Source organism: Lissotriton helveticus, chromosome 1_1 (genome assembly GCF_964261635.1).
Source record: "Lissotriton helveticus chromosome 1_1, aLisHel1.1, whole genome shotgun sequence".
Lineage (NCBI taxonomy): Eukaryota > Metazoa > Chordata > Amphibia > Caudata > Salamandridae > Lissotriton > Lissotriton helveticus.
Genome location: NC_136057.1, coordinates 216,430,378 through 216,455,897, shown reverse-complemented (window position 1 = coordinate 216,455,897; position 25,520 = coordinate 216,430,378). Strand labels below are relative to the sequence as shown.

General features: G+C 37.2%; 12 non-coding genes across 12 annotated transcripts; all 12 read right to left on the bottom strand.

Moving 5' to 3' along the window:
• Positions 1 to 5,275: 5,275 nt before the first annotated feature.
• Positions 5,276 to 5,366, bottom strand: TRNAR-UCU (transfer RNA arginine (anticodon UCU)). The gene is given in 2 exon segments: positions 5,276 to 5,311; positions 5,330 to 5,366. It is a non-coding gene; the product is annotated as a tRNA-Arg (tRNA).
• A 1,913-nt stretch (positions 5,367 to 7,279) lies between these two features.
• On the bottom strand, positions 7,280 to 7,370 carry TRNAR-UCU (transfer RNA arginine (anticodon UCU)). The gene is given in 2 exon segments: positions 7,280 to 7,315; positions 7,334 to 7,370. It is a non-coding gene; the product is annotated as a tRNA-Arg (tRNA).
• A 5,922-nt stretch (positions 7,371 to 13,292) lies between these two features.
• TRNAR-UCU (transfer RNA arginine (anticodon UCU)) lies at positions 13,293 to 13,383 on the bottom strand. Its single transcript is given in 2 exon segments — positions 13,293 to 13,328; positions 13,347 to 13,383. It is a non-coding gene; the product is annotated as a tRNA-Arg (tRNA).
• Positions 13,384 to 15,297: 1,914 nt separating this feature from the next.
• TRNAR-UCU (transfer RNA arginine (anticodon UCU)) lies at positions 15,298 to 15,388 on the bottom strand. The gene is given in 2 exon segments: positions 15,298 to 15,333; positions 15,352 to 15,388. It is a non-coding gene; the product is annotated as a tRNA-Arg (tRNA).
• A 1,919-nt stretch (positions 15,389 to 17,307) lies between these two features.
• Positions 17,308 to 17,398, bottom strand: TRNAR-UCU (transfer RNA arginine (anticodon UCU)). The gene is given in 2 exon segments: positions 17,308 to 17,343; positions 17,362 to 17,398. It is a non-coding gene; the product is annotated as a tRNA-Arg (tRNA).
• A 327-nt stretch (positions 17,399 to 17,725) lies between these two features.
• On the bottom strand, positions 17,726 to 17,798 carry TRNAK-UUU (transfer RNA lysine (anticodon UUU)). The gene has a single exon. It is a non-coding gene; the product is annotated as a tRNA-Lys (tRNA).
• Positions 17,799 to 19,316: 1,518 nt separating this feature from the next.
• On the bottom strand, positions 19,317 to 19,407 carry TRNAR-UCU (transfer RNA arginine (anticodon UCU)). Its single transcript is given in 2 exon segments — positions 19,317 to 19,352; positions 19,371 to 19,407. It is a non-coding gene; the product is annotated as a tRNA-Arg (tRNA).
• Positions 19,408 to 19,733: 326 nt separating this feature from the next.
• TRNAK-UUU (transfer RNA lysine (anticodon UUU)) lies at positions 19,734 to 19,806 on the bottom strand. Its single transcript has one exon. It is a non-coding gene; the product is annotated as a tRNA-Lys (tRNA).
• Positions 19,807 to 21,320: 1,514 nt separating this feature from the next.
• On the bottom strand, positions 21,321 to 21,411 carry TRNAR-UCU (transfer RNA arginine (anticodon UCU)). The gene is given in 2 exon segments: positions 21,321 to 21,356; positions 21,375 to 21,411. It is a non-coding gene; the product is annotated as a tRNA-Arg (tRNA).
• Positions 21,412 to 23,331: 1,920 nt separating this feature from the next.
• Positions 23,332 to 23,422, bottom strand: TRNAR-UCU (transfer RNA arginine (anticodon UCU)). Its single transcript is given in 2 exon segments — positions 23,332 to 23,367; positions 23,386 to 23,422. It is a non-coding gene; the product is annotated as a tRNA-Arg (tRNA).
• A 326-nt stretch (positions 23,423 to 23,748) lies between these two features.
• Positions 23,749 to 23,821, bottom strand: TRNAK-UUU (transfer RNA lysine (anticodon UUU)). Its single transcript has one exon. It is a non-coding gene; the product is annotated as a tRNA-Lys (tRNA).
• Positions 23,822 to 25,339: 1,518 nt separating this feature from the next.
• On the bottom strand, positions 25,340 to 25,430 carry TRNAR-UCU (transfer RNA arginine (anticodon UCU)). Its single transcript is given in 2 exon segments — positions 25,340 to 25,375; positions 25,394 to 25,430. It is a non-coding gene; the product is annotated as a tRNA-Arg (tRNA).
• Positions 25,431 to 25,520: the final 90 nt, after the last annotated feature.

Genomic DNA, 25,520 nt, shown 5'->3' with positions numbered 1-25,520 from the left:
TCCTGTAGCATTGAAGGTGTTAAGCATTTGAAATTTCAGCAGCACACGTAATCCATTTTAAATCCTGAAATTTGTACTATCTCATTTTCGGCTGACTTAGAAATCATGTGTCTAAAATGACATTGTGAAATCAATAAAGTGCCAAATACTATTACTACCTACTAAATTACATTTTCAGCAGTATCTTTAAGAATTTCCTCTTGGGCATAGATTATGCAATGTTTTCAAAGCAAACAGTCTCTGTTTAAGTAGACTTTCTTTCACTGCCATTTTGGTAAATGTTTCTGGTGATGCAGACGCAGGCATTGCTTGTTACTGTTTCAATTAGTTATAAAATAAGAGGAGGGATAAAATTGACCAGCTGGTGTTTGAACACAAAGCCTTTGAATGCTTTTGCTACATTCGTCTAGGACTCCAAGCCGCTATCCATTGCACTAGAGATCCGACCTGATTCAACAGGGTGATCAGAGATTCACAAATAAAAAGATGACCTATCAGCTGTTGACCAACTTTATCAAGTTAATCGGACACTACCTTACATTTTGAACATTGAATTGGGTAAAAGATAATCAACAAACTACATGATACAGTTTGGGTAAGTCTTCTTAACCCTTGTCAAAGAATGTAGAAGACAGATAGGTATGTAATGACTTGATTAAGACTTTTTTGAAACATCTCTAATAGGACTCCCCATTCATTGGATCCTGAAAAGAGTATGCAATTGATATACCTTTTCTTTAACCAAGCCGCCTGAACAGGGACTTGAACCCTGGGCCCTCAGATTAAAAGTCTGATGCTCTCCCGACTGAGCTATCCAGGCTCGGAGAGATTGCTCCACAAAATGACCTTATCAACATTTGGAAGTGTCCCAACTATCACTACGTTTCTTAAGATGGTTGCCGGTATTAAGTACTGAATACGCGGAATATAATAATGAATTGGTACTTCAAGCATTTGAAATCTCTTCAGTAAATTTAACCTTATTGTAAGTCCTGAAATTGCTACTATCTCATTTTTTTTGCTGACTTAGAATTCATATGCTTTTATTGACATTGTAAAATTAAGGAAGGGCCCAAAATCTTACTTCTGAGTAAATTACATTTTCATAAGTACAGCTGCCAATTTCCTCTTCTGGAAAGATTGCGTAACTTGAATAGTATCTATTTAAAATAGACTTCCTTTCACTGCCCTTTTTGGTGAAGCAGAAGCATGCATGCACTGTTTATTACTCTTTTAAACAGTTATGAAATAAATAGGGATAAAACTGACTCTGGTGGGATTCGAACCCACAACCTTTGAATATCTTTTTTACAATCACCTAGAAGTCCATTGCGCTATCCATTGCGCCACAGAGCCAATACACTCTGATGAGGTGCAGAGATATTCTGAAATGAAATAATGTTGATCAGCTTTATAAAGTTCATTTGATACTATAACCATGGATTTATTTTGAATATTGAATTGGGGAAATTATATTCACCGTCTCAAGTTACATGATGCCTTAGGTAAATCTACGTACGACTTAAGTTTAGTCAAATGGCACATGATATATGAGGCAGATGTGCATTTCACAACTCCATGAAAGACGTTTTTGCAATTTTAGTAATGGAATATCTTATTCGTCATGCAGGGGAACACAAAAAGAGCATCCAATTAGAGTAATTTTTCTTTAAAGGAAGCAACCGCCTGAACAGGGACTTGAACCCTGGACCCTCAGATTAAAAGGCTGATGCTCTACCGACTGAGCTATCCAGGCTCTGCTATACTCTGTCTTAAAATCAGCTAAACAAATGTGGACCTACACTGACCTACACTCTGTGTATTAATATGGTTACATATATTAGCAATCAAATTTGTAGAGTTTAATAACAAATTGATGTTTTAACCCCTTCCATGCTCATGACGAGCTCAGCTCGTCGTGCAGTACACTTGTCGTGTGCTTATGACGAGCTGAGCTCGTCATGAACAATGGATTTACAGATCATTCAGCACAGGAGGAAAATCTCCTGTAGCATTGAAGGTGTTAAGCATTTGAAATTTCAGCAGCACACGTAATCCATTTTAAATCCTGAAATTTGTACTATCTCATTTTCGGCTGACTTAGAAATCATGTGTCTAAAATGACCTTGTGAAATCAATAAAGTGCCAAATACTATTACTACCTACTAAATTACATTTTCAGCAGTATCTTTGGGAAATTCCTCTTGGGCATAGATTATGCAATGTTTTCAAAGCAAACAGTCTCTGTTTAAGTAGACTTTCTTTCACTGCCATTTTGGTAAATGTTTCTGGTGATGCAGACGCAGGCATTGCTTGTTACTGTTTCAATTAGTTATAAAATAGGAGGAGGGATAAAATTGACCCAGCTGGTGTTTGAACACAAAGCCTTTGAATGCTTTTGCTACATTCGTCTAGGACTCCAAGCCGCTATCCATTGCACTAGAGATCCGACCTGATTCAACAGGGTGATCAGAGATTCACAAATAAAAAGATGACCTATCAGCTGTTGACCAACTTTATCAAGTTAATCGGACACTACCTTACATTTTGAACATTGAATTGGGTAAAAGATAATCAACAAACTACATGATACAGTTTGGGTAAGTCTTCTTAACCCTTGTCAAAGAATGTAGAAGACAGATAGGTATGTAATGACTTGATTAAGACTTTTTTGAAACATCTCTAATAGGACTCCCCATTCATTGGATCCTGAAAAGAGTATGCAATTGATATACCTTTTCTTTAACCAAGCCGCCTGAACAGGGACTTGAACCCTGGGCCCTCAGATTAAAAGTCTGATGCTCTCCCGACTGAGCTATCCAGGCTCGGAGAGATTGCTCCACAAAATGACCTTATCAACATTTGGAAGTGTCCCAACTATCACTACGTTTCTTAAGATGGTTGCCGGTATTAAGTACTGAATACGCGGAATATAATAATGAATTGGTACTTCAAGCATTTGAAATCTCTTCAGTAAATTTAACCTTATTGTAAGTCCTGAAATTGCTACTATCTCATTTTTTTTGCTGACTTAGAATTCATATGCTTTTATTGACATTGTAAAATTAAGGAAGGGCCCAAAATCTTACTTCTGAGTAAATTACATTTTCATAAGTACAGCTGCCAATTTCCTCTTCTGGAAAGATTGCGTAACTTGAATAGTATCTATTTAAAATAGACTTCCTTTCACTGCCCTTTTTGGTGAAGCAGAAGCATGCATGCACTGTTTATTACTCTTTTAAACAGTTATGAAATAAATAGGGATAAAACTGACTCTGGTGGGATTCGAACCCACAACCTTTGAATATCTTTTTTACAATCACCTAGAAGTCCATTGCGCTATCCATTGCGCCACAGAGCCAATACACTCTGATGAGGTGCAGAGATATTCTGAAATGAAATAATGTTGATCAGCTTTATAAAGTTCATTTGATACTATAACCATGGATTTATTTTGAATATTGAATTGGGGAAATTATATTCACCGTCTCAAGTTACATGATGCCTTAGGTAAATCTACGTACGACTTAAGTTTAGTCAAATGGCACATGATATATGAGGCAGATGTGCATTTCACAACTCCATGAAAGACGTTTTTGCAATTTTAGTAATGGAATATCTTATTCGTCATGCAGGGGAACACAAAAAGAGCATCCAATTAGAGTAATTTTTCTTTAAAGGAAGCAACCGCCTGAACAGGGACTTGAACCCTGGACCCTCAGATTAAAAGGCTGATGCTCTACCGACTGAGCTATCCAGGCTCTGCTATACTCTGTCTTAAAATCAGCTAAACAAATGTGGACCTACACTGACCTACACTCTGTGTATTAATATGGTTACATATATTAGCAATCAAATTTGTAGAGTTTAATAACAAATTGATGTTTTAACCCCTTCCATGCTCATGACGAGCTCAGCTCGTCGTGCAGTACACTTGTCGTGTGCTTATGACGAGCTGAGCTCGTCATGAACAATGGATTTACAGATCATTCAGCACAGGAGGAAAATCTCCTGTAGCATTGAAGGTGTTAAGCATTTGAAATTTCAGCAGCACACGTAATCCATTTTAAATCCTGAAATTTGTACTATCTCATTTTCGGCTGACTTAGAAATCATGTGTCTAAAATGACCTTGTGAAATCAATAAAGTGCCAAATACTATTACTACCTACTAAATTACATTTTCAGCAGTATCTTTGGGAAATTCCTCTTGGGCATAGATTATGCAATGTTTTCAAAGCAAACAGTCTCTGTTTAAGTAGACTTTCTTTCACTGCCATTTTGGTAAATGTTTCTGGTGATGCAGACGCAGGCATTGCTTGTTACTGTTTCAATTAGTTATAAAATAGGAGGAGGGATAAAATTGACCCAGCTGGTGTTTGAACACAAAGCCTTTGAATGCTTTTGCTACATTCGTCTAGGACTCCAAGCCGCTATCCATTGCACTAGAGATCCGACCTGATTCAACACGGTGATCAGAGATTCACAAATAAAAAGATGACCTATCAGCTGTTGACCAACTTTATCAAGTTAATCGGACACTACCTTACATTTTGAACATTGAATTGGGTAAAAGATAATCAACAAACTACATGATACAGTTTGGGTAAGTCTTCTTAACCCTTGTCAAAGAATGTAGAAGACAGATGGGTATGTAATGACTTGATTAAGACTTTTTTGAAACATCTCTAATAGGACTCCCCATTCATTGGATCCTGAAAAGAGTATGCAATTGATATACCTTTTCTTTAACCAAGCCGCCTGAACAGGGACTTGAACCCTGGGCCCTCAGATTAAAAGTCTGATGCTCTCCCGACTGAGCTATCCAGGCTCGGAGAGGGCGCTCCACAAAATGACCTTATCAACATTTGGAAGTGTCCCAACTATCACTACGTTTCTTAAGATGGTTGCCGGTATTAAGTACTGAATACGCGGAATATAATAATGAATTGGTACTTCAAGCATTTGAAATCTCTTCAGTAAATTTAACCTTATTGTAAGTCCTGAAATTGCTACTATCTCATTTTTTTTGCTGACTTAGAATTCATATGTTTTTATTGACATTGTAAAATTAAGGAAGGGCCCAAAATCTTACTTCTGAGTAAATTACATTTTCATAAGTACAGCTGCCAATTTCCTCTTCTGCAAAGATTGCGTAACTTGAATAGTATCTATTTAAAATAGACTTCCTTTCACTGCCCTTTTTGGTGAAGCAGAAGCATGCATGCACTGTTTATTACTCTTTTAAACAGTAATGAAATAAATAGGGATAAAACTGACTCTGGTGGGATTCGAACCCACAACCTTTGAATATCTTTTTTACATTCACCTAGAAGTCCAATGCGCTATCCATTGCGCCACAGAGCCAATACGCTCTGATTAGGTGCAGAGATATTCTGAAATGAAATAATGTTGATCAGCTTTATAAAGTTCATTTGATACTATAACCATGGATTTATTTTGAATATTGAATTGGGGAAATTATATTCACCGTCTCAAGTTACATGATACCTTAGGTAAATCTACGTACGACTTAAGTTTAGTCAAATGGCACATGATATATGAGGCAGATGTGCATTTCACAACTCCATGAAAGACGTTTTTGCAATTTTAGTAATGGAATATCTTATTCGTCATGCAGGGGAACACAAAAAGAGCATCCAATTAGAGTAATTTTTCTTTAAAGGAAGCACCTGCCTGAACAGGGACTTGAACCCTGGAACCTCAGATTAAAAGTCTGATGCTCTACCGACTGAGCTATCCAGGCTCTGCTATACTGTGTCTTAAAATCAGCTAAACAAATGTGGACGTACACTGACCTGCACTCTGTGTATTAATATGGTTACATATATTAGCAATCAAATTTGTAGAGTTTAATAACAAATTGATGTTTTAACCCCTTCCATGCTCATGACGAGCTCAGCTCGTCGTGCAGTACACTTGTCGTGTGCTTATGACGAGCTGAGCTCGTCATGAACAATGGATTTACAGATCATTCAGCACAGGAGGAAAATCTCCTGTAGCATTGAAGGTGTTAAGCATTTGAAATTTCAGCAGCACACGTAATCCATTTTAAATCCTGAAATTTGGACTATCTCATTTTCGGCTGACTTAGAAATCATGTGTCTAAAATGACATTGTGAAATCAATAAAGTGCCAAATACTATTACTACCTACTAAATTACATTTTCAGCAGTATCTTTGGGAATTTCCTCTTGGGCATAGATTATGCAATGTTTTCAAAGCAAACAGTCTCTGTTTAAGTAGACTTTCTTTCACTGCCATTTTGGTAAATGTTTCTGGTGATGCAGACGCAGGCATTGCTTGTTACTGTTTCAATTAGTTATAAAATAAGAGGAGGGATAAAATTGACCAGCTGGTGTTTGAACACAAAGCCTTTGAATGCTTTTGCTACATTCGTCTAGGACTCCAAGCCGCTATCCATTGCACTAGAGATCCGACCTGATTCAACAGGGTGATCAGAGATTCACAAATAAAAAGATGACCTATCAGCTGTTGACCAACTTTATCAAGTTAATCGGACACTACCTTACATTTTGAACATTGAATTGGGTAAAAGATAATCAACAAACTACATGATACAGTTTGGGTAAGTCTTCTTAACCCTTGTCAAAGAATGTAGAAGACAGATGGGTATGTAATGACTTGATTAAGACTTTTTTGAAACATCTCTAATAGGACTCCCCATTCATTGGATCCTGAAAAGAGTATGCAATTGATATACCTTTTCTTTAACCAAGCCGCCTGAACAGGGACTTGAACCCTGGGCCCTCAGATTAAAAGTCTGATGCTCTCCCGACTGAGCTATCCAGGCTCGGAGAGGGCGCTCCACAAAATGACCTTATCAACATTTGGAAGTGTCCCAACTATCACTACGTTTCTTAAGATGGTTGCCGGTATTAAGTACTGAATACGCGGAATATAATAATGAATTGGTACTTCAAGCATTTGAAATCTCTTCAGTAAATTTAACCTTATTGTAAGTCCTGAAATTGCTACTATCTCATTTTTTTTGCTGACTTAGAATTCATATGTTTTTATTGACATTGTAAAATTAAGGAAGGGCCCAAAATCTTACTTCTGAGTAAATTACATTTTCATAAGTACAGCTGCCAATTTCCTCTTCTGCAAAGATTGCGTAACTTGAATAGTATCTATTTAAAATAGACTTCCTTTCACTGCCCTTTTTGGTGAAGCAGAAGCATGCATGCACTGTTTATTACTCTTTTAAACAGTAATGAAATAAATAGGGATAAAACTGACTCTGGTGGGATTCGAACCCACAACCTTTGAATATCTTTTTTACATTCACCTAGAAGTCCAATGCGCTATCCATTGCGCCACAGAGCCAAAACGCTCTGATTAGGTGCAGAGATATTCTGAAATGAAATAATGTTGATCAGCTTTATAAAGTTCATTTGATACTATAACCATGGATTTATTTTGAATATTGAATTGGGGAAATTATATTCACCGTCTCAAGTTACATGATACCTTAGGTAAATCTACGTACGACTTAAGTTTAGTCAAATGGCACATGATATATGAGGCAGATGTGCATTTCACAACTCCATGAAAGACGTTTTTGCAATTTTAGTAATGGAATATCTTATTCGTCATGCAGGGGAACACAAAAAGAGCATCCAATTAGAGTAATTTTTCTTTAAAGGAAGCACCTGCCTGAACAGGGACTTGAACCCTGGAACCTCAGATTAAAAGTCTGATGCTCTACCGACTGAGCTATCCAGGCTCTGCTATACTGTGTCTTAAAATCAGCTAAACAAATGTGGACGTACACTGACCTGCACTCTGTGTATTAATATGGTTACATATATTAGCAATCAAATTTGTAGAGTTTAATAACAAATTGATGTTTTAACCCCTTCCATGCTCATGACGAGCTCAGCTCGTCGTGCAGTACACTTGTCGTGTGCTTATGACGAGCTGAGCTCGTCATGAACAATGGATTTACAGATCATTCAGCACAGGAGGAAAATCTCCTGTAGCATTGAAGGTGTTAAGCATTTGAAATTTCAGCAGCACACGTAATCCATTTTAAATCCTGAAATTTGGACTATCTCATTTTCGGCTGACTTAGAAATCATGTGTCTAAAATGACATTGTGAAATCAATAAAGTGCCAAATACTATTACTACCTACTAAATTACATTTTCAGCAGTATCTTTGGGAATTTCCTCTTGGGCATAGATTATGCAATGTTTTCAAAGCAAACAGTCTCTGTTTAAGTAGACTTTCTTTCACTGCCATTTTGGTAAATGTTTCTGGTGATGCAGACGCAGGCATTGCTTGTTACTGTTTCAATTAGTTATAAAATAAGAGGAGGGATAAAATTGACCAGCTGGTGTTTGAACACAAAGCCTTTGAATGCTTTTGCTACATTCGTCTAGGACTCCAAGCCGCTATCCATTGCACTAGAGATCCGACCTGATTCAACAGGGTGATCAGAGATTCACAAATAAAAAGATGACCTATCAGCTGTTGACCAACTTTATCAAGTTAATCGGACACTACCTTACATTTTGAACATTGAATTGGGTAAAAGATAATCAACAAACTACATGATACAGTTTGGGTAAGTCTTCTTAACCCTTGTCAAAGAATGTAGAAGACAGATAGGTATGTAATGACTTGATTAAGACTTTTTTGAAACATCTCTAATAGGACTCCCCATTCATTGGATCCTGAAAAGAGTATGCAATTGATATACCTTTTCTTTAACCAAGCCGCCTGAACAGGGACTTGAACCCTGGGCCCTCAGATTAAAAGTCTGATGCTCTCCCGACTGAGCTATCCAGGCTCGGAGAGATTGCTCCACAAAATGACCTTATCAACATTTGGAAGTGTCCCAACTATCACTACGTTTCTTAAGATGGTTGCCGGTATTAAGTACTGAATACGCGGAATATAATAATGAATTGGTACTTCAAGCATTTGAAATCTCTTCAGTAAATTTAACCTTATTGTAAGTCCTGAAATTGCTACTATCTCATTTTTTTGCTGACTTAGAATTCATATGCTTTTATTGACATTGTAAAATTAAGGAAGGGCCCAAAATCTTACTTCTGAGTAAATTACATTTTCATAAGTACAGCTGCCAATTTCCTCTTCTGGAAAGATTGCGTAACTTGAATAGTATCTATTTAAAATAGACTTCCTTTCACTGCCCTTTTTGGTGAAGCAGAAGCATGCATGCACTGTTTATTACTCTTTTAAACAGTTATGAAATAAATAGGGATAAAACTGACTCTGGTGGGATTCGAACCCACAACCTTTGAATATCTTTTTTACAATCACCTAGAAGTCCATTGCGCTATCCATTGCGCCACAGAGCCAATACACTCTGATGAGGTGCAGAGATATTCTGAAATGAAATAATGTTGATCAGCTTTATAAAGTTCATTTGATACTATAACCATGGATTTATTTTGAATATTGAATTGGGGAAATTATATTCACCGTCTCAAGTTACATGATGCCTTAGGTAAATCTACGTACGACTTAAGTTTAGTCAAATGGCACATGATATATGAGGCAGATGTGCATTTCACAACTCCATGAAAGACGTTTTTGCAATTTTAGTAATGGAATATCTTATTCGTCATGCAGGGGAACACAAAAAGAGCATCCAATTAGAGTAATTTTTCTTTAAAGGAAGCAACCGCCTGAACAGGGACTTGAACCCTGGACCCTCAGATTAAAAGGCTGATGCTCTACCGACTGAGCTATCCAGGCTCTGCTATACTCTGTCTTAAAATCAGCTAAACAAATGTGGACCTACACTGACCTACACTCTGTGTATTAATATGGTTACATATATTAGCAATCAAATTTGTAGAGTTTAATAACAAATTGATGTTTTAACCCCTTCCATGCTCATGACGAGCTCAGCTCGTCGTGCAGTACACTTGTCGTGTGCTTATGACGAGCTGAGCTCGTCATGAACAATGGATTTACAGATCATTCAGCACAGGAGGAAAATCTCCTGTAGCATTGAAGGTGTTAAGCATTTGAAATTTCAGCAGCACACGTAATCCATTTTAAATCCTAAAATTTGTACTATCTCATTTTCGGCTGACTTAGAAATCATGTGTCTAAAATGACCTTGTGAAATCAATAAAGTGCCAAATACTATTACTACCTACTAAATTACATTTTCAGCAGTATCTTTGGGAAATTCCTCTTGGGCATAGATTATGCAATGTTTTCAAAGCAAACAGTCTCTGTTTAAGTAGACTTTCTTTCACTGCCATTTTGGTAAATGTTTCTGGTGATGCAGACGCAGGCATTGCTTGTTACTGTTTCAATTAGTTATAAAATAGGAGGAGGGATAAAATTGACCCAGCTGGTGTTTGAACACAAAGCCTTTGAATGCTTTTGCTACATTCGTCTAGGACTCCAAGCCGCTATCCATTGCACTAGAGATCCGACCTGATTCAACAGGGTGATCAGAGATTCACAAATAAAAAGATGACCTATCAGCTGTTGACCAACTTTATCAAGTTAATCGGACACTACCTTACATTTTGAACATTGAATTGGGTAAAAGATAATCAACAAACTACATGATACAGTTTGGGTAAGTCTTCTTAACCCTTGTCAAAGAATGTAGAAGACAGATAGGTATGTAATGACTTGATTAAGACTTTTTTGAAACATCTCTAATAGGACTCCCCATTCATTGGATCCTGAAAAGAGTATGCAATTGATATACCTTTTCTTTAACCAAGCCGCCTGAACAGGGACTTGAACCCTGGGCCCTCAGATTAAAAGTCTGATGCTCTCCCGACTGAGCTATCCAGGCTCGGAGAGATTGCTCCACAAAATGACCTTATCAACATTTGGAAGTGTCCCAACTATCACTACGTTTCTTAAGATGGTTGCCGGTATTAAGTACTGAATACGCGGAATATTATAATGAATTGGTACTTCAAGCATTTGAAATCTCTTCAGTAAATTTAACCTTATTGTAAGTCCTGAAATTGCTACTATCTCATTTTTTTTGCTGACTTAGAATTCATATGTTTTTATTGACATTGTAAAATTAAGGAAGGGCCCAAAATCTTACTTCTGAGTAAATTACATTTTCATAAGTACAGCTGCCAATTTCCTCTTCTGGAAAGATTGCGTAACTTTAAAAGTATCTATTTAAAATAGACTTCCTTTCACTGCCCTTTTTGGTGAAGCAGAAGCATGCATGCACTGTTTATTACTCTTTTAAACAGTTACGAAATAAATAGGGATAAAACTGACTCTGGTGGGATTCGAACCCACAACCTTTGAATATCTTTTTTACAATCACCTAGAAGTCCATTGCGCTATCCATTGCGCCACAGAGCCAATACACTCTGATGAGGTGCAGAGATATTCTGAAATGAAATAATGTTGATCAGCTTTATAAAGTTCATTTGATACTATAACCATGGATTTATTTTGAATATTGAATTGGGGAAATTATATTCACCGTCTCAAGTTACATGATGCCTTAGGTAAATCTACGTACGACTTAAGTTTAGTCAAATGGCACATGATATATGAGGCAGATGTGCATTTCACAACTCCATGAAAGACGTTTTTGCAATTTTAGTAATGGAATATCTTATTCGTCATGCAGGGGAACACAAAAAGAGCATCCAATTAGAGTAATTTTTCTTTAAAGGAAGCAACCGCCTGAACAGGGACTTGAACCCTGGACCCTCAGATTAAAAGGCTGATGCTCTACCGACTGAGCTATCCAGGCTCTGCTATACTCTGTCTTAAAATCAGCTAAACAAATGTGGACCTACACTGACCTACACTCTGTGTATTAATATGGTTACATATATTAGCAATCAAATTTGTAGAGTTTAATAACAAATTGATGTTTTAACCCCTTCCATGCTCATGACGAGCTCAGCTCGTCGTGCAGTACACTTGTCGTGTGCTTATGACGAGCTGAGCTCGTCATGAACAATGGATTTACAGATCATTCAGCACAGGAGGAAAATCTCCTGTAGCATTGAAGGTGTTAAGCATTTGAAATTTCAGCAGCACACGTAATCCATTTTAAATCCTGAAATTTGTACTATCTCATTTTCGGCTGACTTAGAAATCATGTGTCTAAAATGACCTTGTGAAATCAATAAAGTGCCAAATACTATTACTACCTACTAAATTACATTTTCAGCAGTATCTTTGGGAAATTCCTCTTGGGCATAGATTATGCAATGTTTTCAAAGCAAACAGTCTCTGTTTAAGTAGACTTTCTTTCACTGCCATTTTGGTAAATGTTTCTGGTGATGCAGACGCAGGCATTGCTTGTTACTGTTTCAATTAGTTATAAAATAGGAGGAGGGATAAAATTGACCCAGCTGGTGTTTGAACACAAAGCCTTTGAATGCTTTTGCTACATTCGTCTAGGACTCCAAGCCGCTATCCATTGCACTAGAGATCCGACCTGATTCAACACGGTGATCAGAGATTCACAAATAAAAAGATGACCTATCAGCTGTTGACCAACTTTATCAAGTTAATCGGACACTACCTTACATTTTGAACATTGAATTGGGTAAAAGATAATCAACAAACTACATGATACAGTTTGGGTAAGTCTTCTTAACCCTTGTCAAAGAATGTAGAAGACAGATGGGTATGTAATGACTTGATTAAGACTTTTTTGAAACATCTCTAATAGGACTCCCCATTCATTGGATCCTGAAAAGAGTATGCAATTGATATACCTTTTCTTTAACCAAGCCGCCTGAACAGGGACTTGAACCCTGGGCCCTCAGATTAAAAGTCTGATGCTCTCCCGACTGAGCTATCCAGGCTCGGAGAGGGCACTCCACAAAATGACCTTATCAACATTTGGAAGTGTCCCAACTATCACTACGTTTCTTAAGATGGTTGCCGGTATTAAGTACTGAATACGCGGAATATAATAATGAATTGGTACTTCAAGCATTTGAAATCTCTTCAGTAAATTTAACCTTATTGTAAGTCCTGAAATTGCTACTATCTCATTTTTTTTGCTGACTTAGAATTCATAGGTTTTTATTGACATTGTAAAATTAAGGAAGGGCCCAAAATCTTACTTCTGAGTAAATTACATTTTCATAAGTACAGCTGCCAATTTCCTCTTCTGCAAAGATTGCGTAACTTGAATAGTATCTATTTAAAATAGACTTCCTTTCACTGCCCTTTTTGGTGAAGCAGAAGCATGCATGCACTGTTTATTACTCTTTTAAACAGTAATGAAATAAATAGGGATAAAACTGACTCTGGTGGGATTCGAACCCACAACCTTTGAATATCTTTTTTACATTCACCTAGAAGTCCAATGCGCTATCCATTGCGCCACAGAGCCAATACGCTCTGATGAGGTGCAGAGATATTCTGAAATGAAATAATGTTGATCAGCTTTATAAAGTTCATTTGATACTATAACCATGGATTTATTTTGAATATTGAATTGGGGAAATTATATTCACCGTCTCAAGTTACATGATACCTTAGGTAAATCTACGTACGACTTAAGTTTAGTCAAATGGCACATGATATATGAGGCAGATGTGCATTTCACAACTCCATGAAAGACGTTTTTGCAATTTTAGTAATGGAATATCTTATTCGTCATGCAGGGGAACACAAAAAGAGCATCCAATTAGAGTAATTTTTCTTTAAAGGAAGCACCTGCCTGAACAGGGACTTGAACCCTGGAACCTCAGATTAAAAGTCTGATGCTCTACCGACTGAGCTATCCAGGCTCTGCTATACTGTGTCTTAAAATCAGCTAAACAAATGTGGACGTACACTGACCTACACTCTGTGTATTAATATGGTTACATATATTAGCAATCAAATTTGTAGAGTTTAATAACAAATTGATGTTTTAACCCCTTCCATGCTCATGACGAGCTCAGCTCGTCGTGCAGTACACTTGTCGTGTGCTTATGACGAGCTGAGCTCGTCATGAACAATGGATTTACAGATCATTCAGCACAGGAGGAAAATCTCCTGTAGCATTGAAGGTGTTAAGCATTTGAAATTTCAGCAGCACACGTAATCCATTTTAAATCCTGAAATTTGGACTATCTCATTTTCGGCTGACTTAGAAATCATGTGTCTAAAATGACATTGTGAAATCAATAAAGTGCCAAATACTATTACTACCTACTAAATTACATTTTCAGCAGTATCTTTGGGAATTTCCTCTTGGGCATAGATTATGCAATGTTTTCAAAGCAATCAGTCTCTGTTTAAGTAGACTTTCTTTCACTGCCATGTTGGTAAATGTTTCTGGTGATGCAGACGCAGGCATTGCTTGTTACTGTTTCAATTAGTTATAAAATAAGAGGAGGGATAAAATTGACCCAGCTGGTGTTTGAACACAAAGCCTTTGAATGCTTTTGCTACATTCGTCTAGGACTCCAAGCCGCTATCCATTGCACTAGAGATCCGACCTGATTCAACACGGTGATCAGAGATTCACAAATAAAAAGATGACCTATCAGCTGTTGACCAACTTTATCAAGTTAATCGGACACTACCTTACATTTTGAACATTGAATTGGGTAAAAGATAATCAACAAACTACATGATACAGTTTGGGTAAGTCTTCTTAACCCTTGTCAAAGAATGTAGAAGACAGATGGGTATGTAATGACTTGATTAAGACTTTTTTGAAACATCTCTAATAGGACTCCCCATTCATTGGATCCTGAAAAGAGTATGCAATTGATATACCTTTTCTTTAACCAAGCCGCCTGAACAGGGACTTGAACCCTGGGCCCTCAGATTAAAAGTCTGATGCTCTCCCGACTGAGCTATCCAGGCTCGGAGAGGGCGCTCCACAAAATGACCTTATCAACATTTGGAAGTGTCCCAACTATCACTACGTTTCTTAAGATGGTTGCCGGTATTAAGTACTGAATACGCGGAATATAATAATGAATTGGTACTTCAAGCATTTGAAATCTCTTCAGTAAATTTAACCTTATTGTAAGTCCTGAAATTGCTACTATCTCATTTTTTTTGCTGACTTAGAATTCATATGTTTTTATTGACATTGTAAAATTAAGGAAGGGCCCAAAATCTTACTTCTGAGTAAATTACATTTTCATAAGTACAGCTGCCAATTTCCTCTTCTGCAAAGATTGCGTAACTTGAATAGTATCTATTTAAAATAGACTTCCTTTCACTGCCCTTTTTGGTGAAGCAGAAGCATGCATGCACTGTTTATTACTCTTTTAAACAGTAATGAAATAAATAGGGATAAAACTGACTCTGGTGGGATTCGAACCCACAACCTTTGAATATCTTTTTTACATTCACCTAGAAGTCCAATGCGCTATCCATTGCGCCACAGAGCCAATACGCTCTGATGAGGTGCAGAGATATTCTGAAATGAAATAATGTTGATCAGCTTTATAAAGTTCATTTGATACTATAACCATGGATTTATTTTGAATATTGAATTGGGGAAATTATATTCACCGTCTCAAGTTACATGATACCTTAGGTAAATCTACGTACGACTTAAGTTTAGTCAAATGGCACATGATATATGAGGCAGATGTGCATTTCACAACTCCATGAAAGACGTTTTTGCAATTTTAGTAATGGAATATCTTATTCGTCATGCAGGGGAACACAAAAAGAGCATCCAATTAGAGTAATTTTTCTTTAAAGGAAGCACCTGCCTGAACAGGGACTTGAACCCTGGAACCTCAGATTAAAAGTCTGATGCTCTACCGACTGAGCTATCCAGGCTCTGCTATACTGTGTCTTAAAATCAGCTAAACAAATGTGGACGTACACTGACCTACACTCTGTGTATTAATATGGTTACATATATTAGCAATCAAATTTGTAGAGTTTAATAACAAATTGATGTTTTAACCCCTTCCATGCTCATGACGAGCTCAGCTCGTCGTGCAGTACACTTGTCGTGTGCTTATGACGAGCTGAGCTCGTCATGAACAATGGATTTACAGATCATTCAGCACAGGAGGAAAATCTCCTGTAGCATTGAAGGTGTTAAGCATTTGAAATTTCAGCAGCACACGTAATCCATTTTAAATCCTGAAATTTGGACTATCTCATTTTCGGCTGACTTAGAAATCATGTGTCTAAAATGACATTGTGAAATCAATAAAGTGCCAAATACTATTACTACCTACTAAATTACATTTTCAGCAGTATCTTTGGGAATTTCCTCTTGGGCATAGATTATGCAATGTTTTCAAAGCAATCAGTCTCTGTTTAAGTAGACTTTCTTTCACTGCCATGTTGGTAAATGTTTCTGGTGATGCAGACGCAGGCATTGCTTGTTACTGTTTCAATTAGTTATAAAATAAGAGGAGGGATAAAATTGACCCAGCTGGTGTTTGAACACAAAGCCTTTGAATGCTTTTGCTACATTCGTCTAGGACTCCAAGCCGCTATCCATTGCACTAGAGATCCGACCTGATTCAACACGGTGATCAGAGATTCACAAATAAAAAGATGACCTATCAGCTGTTGACCAACTTTATCAAGTTAATCGGACACTACCTTACATTTTGAACATTGAATTGGGTAAAAGATAATCAACATGTCAAACTACATGATACAGTTTGGGTAAGTCTTCTTAACCCTTGTCAAAGAATGTAGAAGACAGATGGGTATGTAATGACTTGATTAAGACTTTTTTGAAACATCTCTAATAGGACTCCCCATTCATTGGATCCTGAAAAGAGTATGCAATTGATATACCTTTTCTTTAACCAAGCCGCCTGAACAGGGACTTGAACCCTGGGCCCTCAGATTAAAAGTCTGATGCTCTCCCGACTGAGCTATCCAGGCTCGGAGAGGTCGCTCCACAAAATGACCTTATCAACATTTGGAAGTGTCCCAACTATCACTACGTTTCTTAAGATGGTTGCCGGTATTAAGTACTGAATACGCGGAATATAATAATGAATTGGTACTTCAAGCATTTGAAATCTCTTCAGTAAATTTAACCTTATTGTAAGTCCTGAAATTGCTACTATCTCATTTTTTTTGCTGACTTAGAAGTCATATGTTTTTATTGACATTGTAAAATTAAGGAAGGGCCCAAAATCTTACTTCTGAGTAAATTACATTTTCATAAGTACAGCTGCCAATTTCCTCTTCTGCAAAGATTGCGTAACTTGAATAGTATCTATTTAAAATAGACTTCCTTTCACTGCCCTTTTTGGTGAAGCAGAAGCATGCATGCACTGTTTATTACTCTTTTAAACAGTTATGAAATAAATAGGGATAAAACTGACTCTGGTGGGATTCGAACCCACAACCTTTGAATATCTTTTTTACATTCACCTAGAAGTCCAATGCGCTATCCATTGCGCCACAGAGCCAATACGCTCTGAGGAGGTGCAGAGATATTCTGAAATGAAATAATGTTGATCAGCTTTATAAAGTTCATTTGATACTATAACCATGGATTTATTTTGAATATTGAATTGGGGAAATTATATTCACCGTCTCAAGTTACATGATACCTTAGGTAAATCTACGTACGACTTAAGTTTAGTCAAATGGCACATGATATATGAGGCAGATGTGCATTTCACAACTCCATGAAAGACGTTTTTGCAATTTTAGTAATGGAATATCTTATTCGTCATGCAGGGGAACACAAAAAGAGCATCCAATTAGAGTAATTTTTCTTTAAAAGAAGCACCCGCCTGAACAGGGACTTGAACCCTGGACCCTCAGATTAAAAGTCTGATGCTCTACCGACTGAGCTATCCAGGCTCTGCTATACTCTGTCTTAAAATCAGCTAAACAAATGTGGACGTACACTGACCTACACTCTGTGTATTAATATGGTTACATATATTAGCAATCAAATTTGTAGAGTTTAATAACAAATTGATGTTTTAACCCCTTCCATGCTCATGACGAGCTCAGCTCGTCGTGCAGTACACTTGTCGTGTGCTTATGACGAGCTGAGCTCGTCATGAACAATGGATTTACAGATCATTCAGCACAGGAGGAAAATCTCCTGTAGCATTGAAGGTGTTAAGCATTTGAAATTTCAGCAGCACACGTAATCCATTTTAAATCCTGAAATTTGGACTATCTCATTTTTGGCTGACTTAGAAATCATGTATCTAAAATGACATTGTGAAATCAATAAAGTGCCAAATACTATTACTACCTACTAAATTACATACATTTTCAGCAGTATCTTTGGGAATTTCCTCTTGGGCATAGATTATGCAATGTTTTCAAAGCAAACAGTCTCTGTTTAAGTAGACTTTCTTTCACTGCCATTTTGGTAAATGTTTCTGGTGATGCAGACGCAGGCATTGCTTGTTACTGTTTCAATTAGTTATAAAATAAGAGGAGGGATAAAATTGACCCAGCTGGTGTTTGAACACAAAGCCTTTGAATGCTTTTGCTACATTCGTCTAGGACTCCAAGCCGCTATCCATTGCACTAGAGATCCGACCTGATTCAACACGGTGATCAGAGATTCACAAATAAAAAGATGACCTATCAGCTGTTGACCAACTTTATCAAGTTAATCGGACACTACCTTACATTTTGAACATTGAATTGGGTAAAAGATAATCAACAAACTACATGATACAGTTTGGGTAAGTCTTCTTAACCCTTGTCAAAGAATGTAGAAGACAGATGGGTATGTAATGACTTGATTAAGACTTTTTTGAAACATCTCTAATAGGACTCCCCATTCATTGGATCCTGAAAAGAGTATGCAATTGATATACCTTTTCTTTAACCAAGCCGCCTGAACAGGGACTAGAACCCTGGGCCCTCAGATTAAAAGTCTGATGCTCTCCCGACTGAGCTATCCAGGCTCAGACAGGTCGCTCCACAAAATGACCTTATCAACATTTGGAAGTGTCCCAACTATCACTACGTTTCTTAAGATGGTTGCCGGTATTAAGTACTGAATACGCGGAATATAATAATGAATTGGTACTTCAAGCATTTGAAATCTCTTCAGTAAATTTAACCTTATTGTAAGTCCTGAAATTGCTACTATCTCATTTTTTTTGCTGACTTAGAATTCATATGTTTTTATTGACATTGTAAAATTAAGGAAGGGCCCAAAATCTTACTTCTGAGTAAATTACATTTTCATAAGTACAGCTGCCAATTTCCTCTTCTGCAAAGATTGCGTAACTTGAATAGTATCTATTTAAAATAGACTTCCTTTCACTGCCCTTTTTGGTGAAGCAGAAGCATGCATGCACTGTTTATTACTCTTTTAAACAGTTATGAAATAAATAGGGATAAAACTGACTCTGGTGGGATTCGAACCCACAACCTTTGAATATCTTTTTTTCATTCACCTAGAAGTCCAATGCGCTATCCATTGCGCCACAGAGCCAATACGCTCTGATGAGGTGCAGAGATATTCTGAAATGAAATAATGTTGATCAGCTTTATAAAGTTCATTTGATACTATAACCATGGATTTATTTTGAATATTGAATTGGGAAATTATATTCACCGTCTCAAGTTACATGATACCTTAGGTAAATCTACGTACGACTTAAGTTTAGTCAAATGGCACATGATATATGAGGCAGATGTGCATTTCACAACTCCATGAAAGACGTTTTTGCAATTTTAGTAATGGAATATCTTATTCGTCATGCAGGGGAACACAAAAAGAGCATCCAATTAGAGTAATTTTTCTTTAAAGGAAGCACCCGCCTGAACAGGGACTTGAACCCTGGACCCTCAGATTAAAAGTCTGATGCTCTACCGACTGAGCTATCCAGGCTCTGCTATACTCTGTCTTAAAATCAGCTAAACAAATGTGGACGTACACTGACCTACACTCTGTGTATTAATATGGTTACATATATTAGCAATCAAATTTGTAGAGTTTAATAACAAATTGATGTTTTAACCCCTTCCATGCTCATGACGAGCTCAGCTCGTCGTGCAGTACACTTGTCGTGTGCTTATGACGAGCTGAGCTCGTCATGAACAATGGATTTACAGATCATTCAGCACAGGAGGAAAATCTCCTGTAGCATTGAAGGTGTTAAGCATTTGAAATTTCAGCAGCACACGTAATCCATTTTAAATCCTGAAATTTGGACTATCTCATTTTCGGCTGACTTAGAAATCATGTGTCTAAAATGACCTTGTGAAATCAATAAAGTGCCAAATACTATTACTACCTACTAAATTACATTTTCAGCAGTATCTTTGGGAATTTCCTCTTGGGCATAGATTATGCAATGTTTTCAAAGCAAACAGTCTCTGTTTAAGTAGACTTTCTTTCACTGCCATTTTGGTAAATGTTTCTGGTGATGCAGACGCAGGCATTGCTTGTTACTGTTTCAATTAGTTATAAAATAGGAGGAGGGATAAAATTGACCCAGCTGGTGTTTGAACACAAAGCCTTTGAATGCTTTTGCTACATTCGTCTAGGACTCCAAGCCGCTATCCATTGCACTAGAGATCCGACCTGATTCAACACGGTGATCAGAGATTCACAAATAAAAAGATGACCTATCAGCTGTTGACCAACTTTATCAAGTTAATCGGACACTACCTTACATTTTGAACATTGAATTGGGTAAAAGATAATCAACAAACTACATGATACAGTTTGGGTAAGTCTTCTTAACCCTTGTCAAAGAATGTAGAAGACAGATGGGTATGTAATGACTTGATTAAGACTTTTTTGAAACATCTCTAATAGGACTCCCCATTCATTGGATCCTGAAAAGAGTATGCAATTGATATACCTTTTCTTTAACCAAGCCGCCTGAACAGGGACTTGAACCCTGGGCCCTCAGATTAAAAGTCTGATGCTCTCCCGACTGAGCTATCCAGGCTCGGAGAGGGCGCTCCACAAAATGACCTTATCAACATTTGGAAGTGTCCCAACTATCACTACGTTTCTTAAGATGGTTGCCGGTATTAAGTACTGAATACGCGGAATATAATAATGAATTGGTACTTCAAGCATTTGAAATCTCTTCAGTAAATTTAACCTCATTGTAAGTCCTGAAATTGCTACTATCTCATTTTTTTTGCTGACTTAGAATTCATATGTTTTTATTGACATTGTAAAATTAAGGAAGGGCCCAAAATCTTACTTCTGAGTAAATTACATTTTCATAAGTACAGCTGCCAATTTCCTCTTCTGCAAAGATTGCGTAACTTGAATAGTATCTATTTAAAATAGACTTCCTTTCACTGCCCTTTTTGGTGAAGCAGAAGCATGCATGCACTGTTTATTACTCTTTTAAACAGTAATGAAATAAATAGGGATAAAACTGACTCTGGTGGGATTCGAACCCACAACCTTTGAATATCTTTTTTACATTCACCTAGAAGTCCAATGCGCTATCCATTGCGCCACAGAGCCAATACGCTCTGATGAGGTGCAGAGATATTCTGAAATGAAATAATGTTGATCAGCTTTATAAAGTTCATTTGATACTATAACCATGGATTTATTTTGAATACTGAATTGGGGAAATTATATTCACCGTCTCAAGTTACATGATACCTTAGGTAAATCTACGTACGACTTAAGTTTAGTCAAATGGCACATGATATATGAGGCAGATGTGCATTTCACAACTCCATGAAAGACGTTTTTGCAATTTTAGTAATGGAATATCTTATTCGTCATGCAGGGGAACACAAAAAGAGCATCCAATTTTGAGTAATTTTTCTTTAAAGGAAGCACCTGCCTGAACAGGGACTTGAACCCTGGAACCTCAGATTAAAAGTCTGATGCTCTACCGACTGAGCTATCCAGGCTCTGCTATACTGTGTCTTAAAATCAGCTAAACAAATGTGGACGTACACTGACCTACACTCTGTGTATTAATATGGTTACATATATTAGCAATCAAATTTGTAGAGTTTAATAACAAATTGATGTTTTAACCCCTTCCATGCTCATGACGAGCTGAGCTCATCGTGCAGTACACTTGTCGTGTGCTTATGACGAGCTGAGCTCGTCATGAACAATGGATTTACAGATCATTCAGCACAGGAGGAAAATCTCCTGTAGCATTGAAGGTGTTAAGCATTTGAAATTTCAGCAGCACACGTAATCCATTTTAAATCCTGAAATTTGGACTATCTCATTTTCGGCTGACTTAGAAATCATGTGTCTAAAATGACATTGTGAAATCAATAAAGTGCCAAATACTATTACTACCTACTAAATTACATTTTCAGCAGTATCTTTGGGAATTTCCTCTTGGGCATAGATTATGCAATGTTTTCAAAGCAATCAGTCTCTGTTTAAGTAGACTTTCTTTCACTGCCATGTTGGTAAATGTTTCTGGTGATGCAGACGCAGGCATTGCTTGTTACTGTTTCAATTAGTTATAAAATAAGAGGAGGGATAAAATTGACCCAGCTGGTGTTTGAACACAAAGCCTTTGAATGCTTTTGCTACATTCGTCTAGGACTCCAAGCCGCTATCCATTGCACTAGAGATCCGACCTGATTCAACACGGTGATCAGAGATTCACAAATAAAAAGATGACCTATCAGCTGTTGACCAACTTTATCAAGTTAATCGGACACTACCTTACATTTTGAACATTGAATTGGGTAAAAGATAATCAACATGTCAAACTACATGATACAGTTTGGGTAAGTCTTCTTAACCCTTGTCAAAGAATGTAGAAGACAGATGGGTATGTAATGACTTGATTAAGACTTTTTTGAAACATCTCTAATAGGACTCCCCATTCATTGGATCCTGAAAAGAGTATGCAATTGATATACCTTTTCTTTAACCAAGCCGCCTGAACAGGGACTTGAACCCTGGGCCCTCAGATTAAAAGTCTGATGCTCTCCCGACTGAGCTATCCAGGCTCGGAGAGGTTGCTCCACAAAATGACCTTATCAACATTTGGAAGTGTCCCAACTATCACTACGTTTCTTAAGATGGTTGCCGGTATTAAGTACTGAATACGCGGAATATAATAATGAATTGGTACTTCAAGCATTTGAAATCTCTTCAGTAAATTTAACCTTATTGTAAGTCCTGAAATTGCTACTATCTCATTTTTTTTGCTGACTTAGAAGTCATATGTTTTTATTGACATTGTAAAATTAAGGAAGGGCCCAAAATCTTACTTCTGAGTAAATTACATTTTCATAAGTACAGCTGCCAATTTCCTCTTCTGCAAAGATTGCGTAACTTGAATAGTATCTATTTAAAATAGACTTCCTTTCACTGCCCTTTTTGGTGAAGCAGAAGCATGCATGCACTGTTTATTACTCTTTTAAACAGTTATGAAATAAATAGGGATAAAACTGACTCTGGTGGGATTCGAACCCACAACCTTTGAATATCTTTTTTACATTCACCTAGAAGTCCAATGCGCTATCCATTGCGCCACAGAGCCAATGCGCTCTGAGGAGGTGCAGAGATATTCTGAAATGAAATAATGTTGATCAGCTTTATAAAGTTCATTTGATACTATAACCATGGATTTATTTTGAATATTGAATTGGGAAATTATATTCACCGTCTCAAGTTACATGATACCTTAGGTAAATCTACGTACGACTTAAGTTTAGTCAAATGGCACATGATATATGAGGCAGATGTGCATTTCACAACTCCATGAAAGACGTTTTTGCAATTTTAGTAATGGAATATCTTAATCGTCATGCAGGGGAACACAAAAAGAGCATCCAATTAGAGTAATTTTTCTTTAAAGGAAGCACCCGCCTGAACAGGGACTTGAACCCTGGTTCCTCAGATTAAAAGTCTGATGCTCTACCGACTGAGCTATCCAGGCTCTGCTATACTCTGTCTTAAAATCAGCTAAACAAATGTGGACGTACACTGACCTACACTCTGTGTATTAATATGGTTACATACATTAGCAATCAAATTTGTAGAGTTTAATAACAAATTGATGTTTTAACCCCTTCCATGCTCATGACTAGCTCAGCCCATCGTGCAGTACACTTGTCGTGTGCTTATGACGAGCTGAGCTCGTCATGAACAATGGATTTACAGATCATTCAGCACAGGAGGAAAATCTCCTGTAGCATTGAAGGTGTTAAGCATTTGAAATTTCAGCAGCACACGTAATCCATTTTAAATCCTGAAATTTGGACTATCTCATTTTCGGCTGACTTAGAAATCATGTGTCTAAAATGACCTTGTGAAATCAATAAAGTGCCAAATACTATTACTACCTACTAAATTACATACATTTTCAGCAGTTTCTTTGGGAATTTCCTCTTGGGCATAGATTATGCAATGTTTTCAAAGCAAACAGTCTCTGTTTAAGTAGACTTTCTTTCACTGCCATTTTGGTAAATGTTTCTGGTGATGCAGACGCAGGCATTGCTTGTTACTGTTTCAATTAGTTATAAAATAAGAGGAGGGATAAAATTGACCCAGCTGGTGTTTGAACACAAAGCCTTTGAATGCTTTTGCTACATTCGTCTAGGACTCCAAGCCGCTATCCATTGCACTAGAGATCCGACCTGATTCAACACGGTGATCAGAGATTCACAAATAAAAAGATGACCTATCAGCTGTTGACCAACTTTATCAAGTTAATCGGACACTACCTTACATTTTGAACATTGAATTGGGTAAAAGATAATCAACAAACTACATGATACAGTTTGGGTAAGTCTTCTTAACCCTTGTCAAAGAATGTAGAAGACAGATGGGTATGTAATGACTTGATTAAGACTTTTTTGAAACATCTCTAATAGGACTCCCCATTCATTGGATCCTGAAAAGAGTATGCAATTGATATACCTTTTCTTTAACCAAGCCGCCTGAACAGGGACTAGAACCCTGGGCCCTCAGATTAAAAGTCTGATGCTCTCCCGACTGAGCTATCCAGGCTCAGACAGGTCGCTCCACAAAATGACCTTATCAACATTTGGAAGTGTCCCAACTATCACTACGTTTCTTAAGATGGTTGCCGGTATTAAGTACTGAATACGCGGAATATAATAATGAATTGGTACTTCAAGCATTTGAAATCTCTTCAGTAAATTTAACCTTATTGTAAGTCCTGAAATTGCTACTATCTCATTTTTTTTGCTGACTTAGAATTCATATGTTTTTATTGACATTGTAAAATTAAGGAAGGGCCCAAAATCTTACTTCTGAGTAAATTACATTTTCATAAGTACAGCTGCCAATTTCCTCTTCTGCAAAGATTGCGTAACTTGAATAGTATCTATTTAAAATAGACTTCCTTTCACTGCCCTTTTTGGTGAAGCAGAAGCATGCATGCACTGTTTATTACTCTTTTAAACAGTTATGAAATAAATAGGGATAAAACTGACTCTGGTGGGATTCGAACCCACAACCTTTGAATATCTTTTTTTCATTCACCTAGAAGTCCAATGCGCTATCCATTGCGCCACAGAGCCAATACGCTCTGATGAGGTGCAGAGATATTCTGAAATGAAATAATGTTGATCAGCTTTATAAAGTTCATTTGATACTATAACCATGGATTT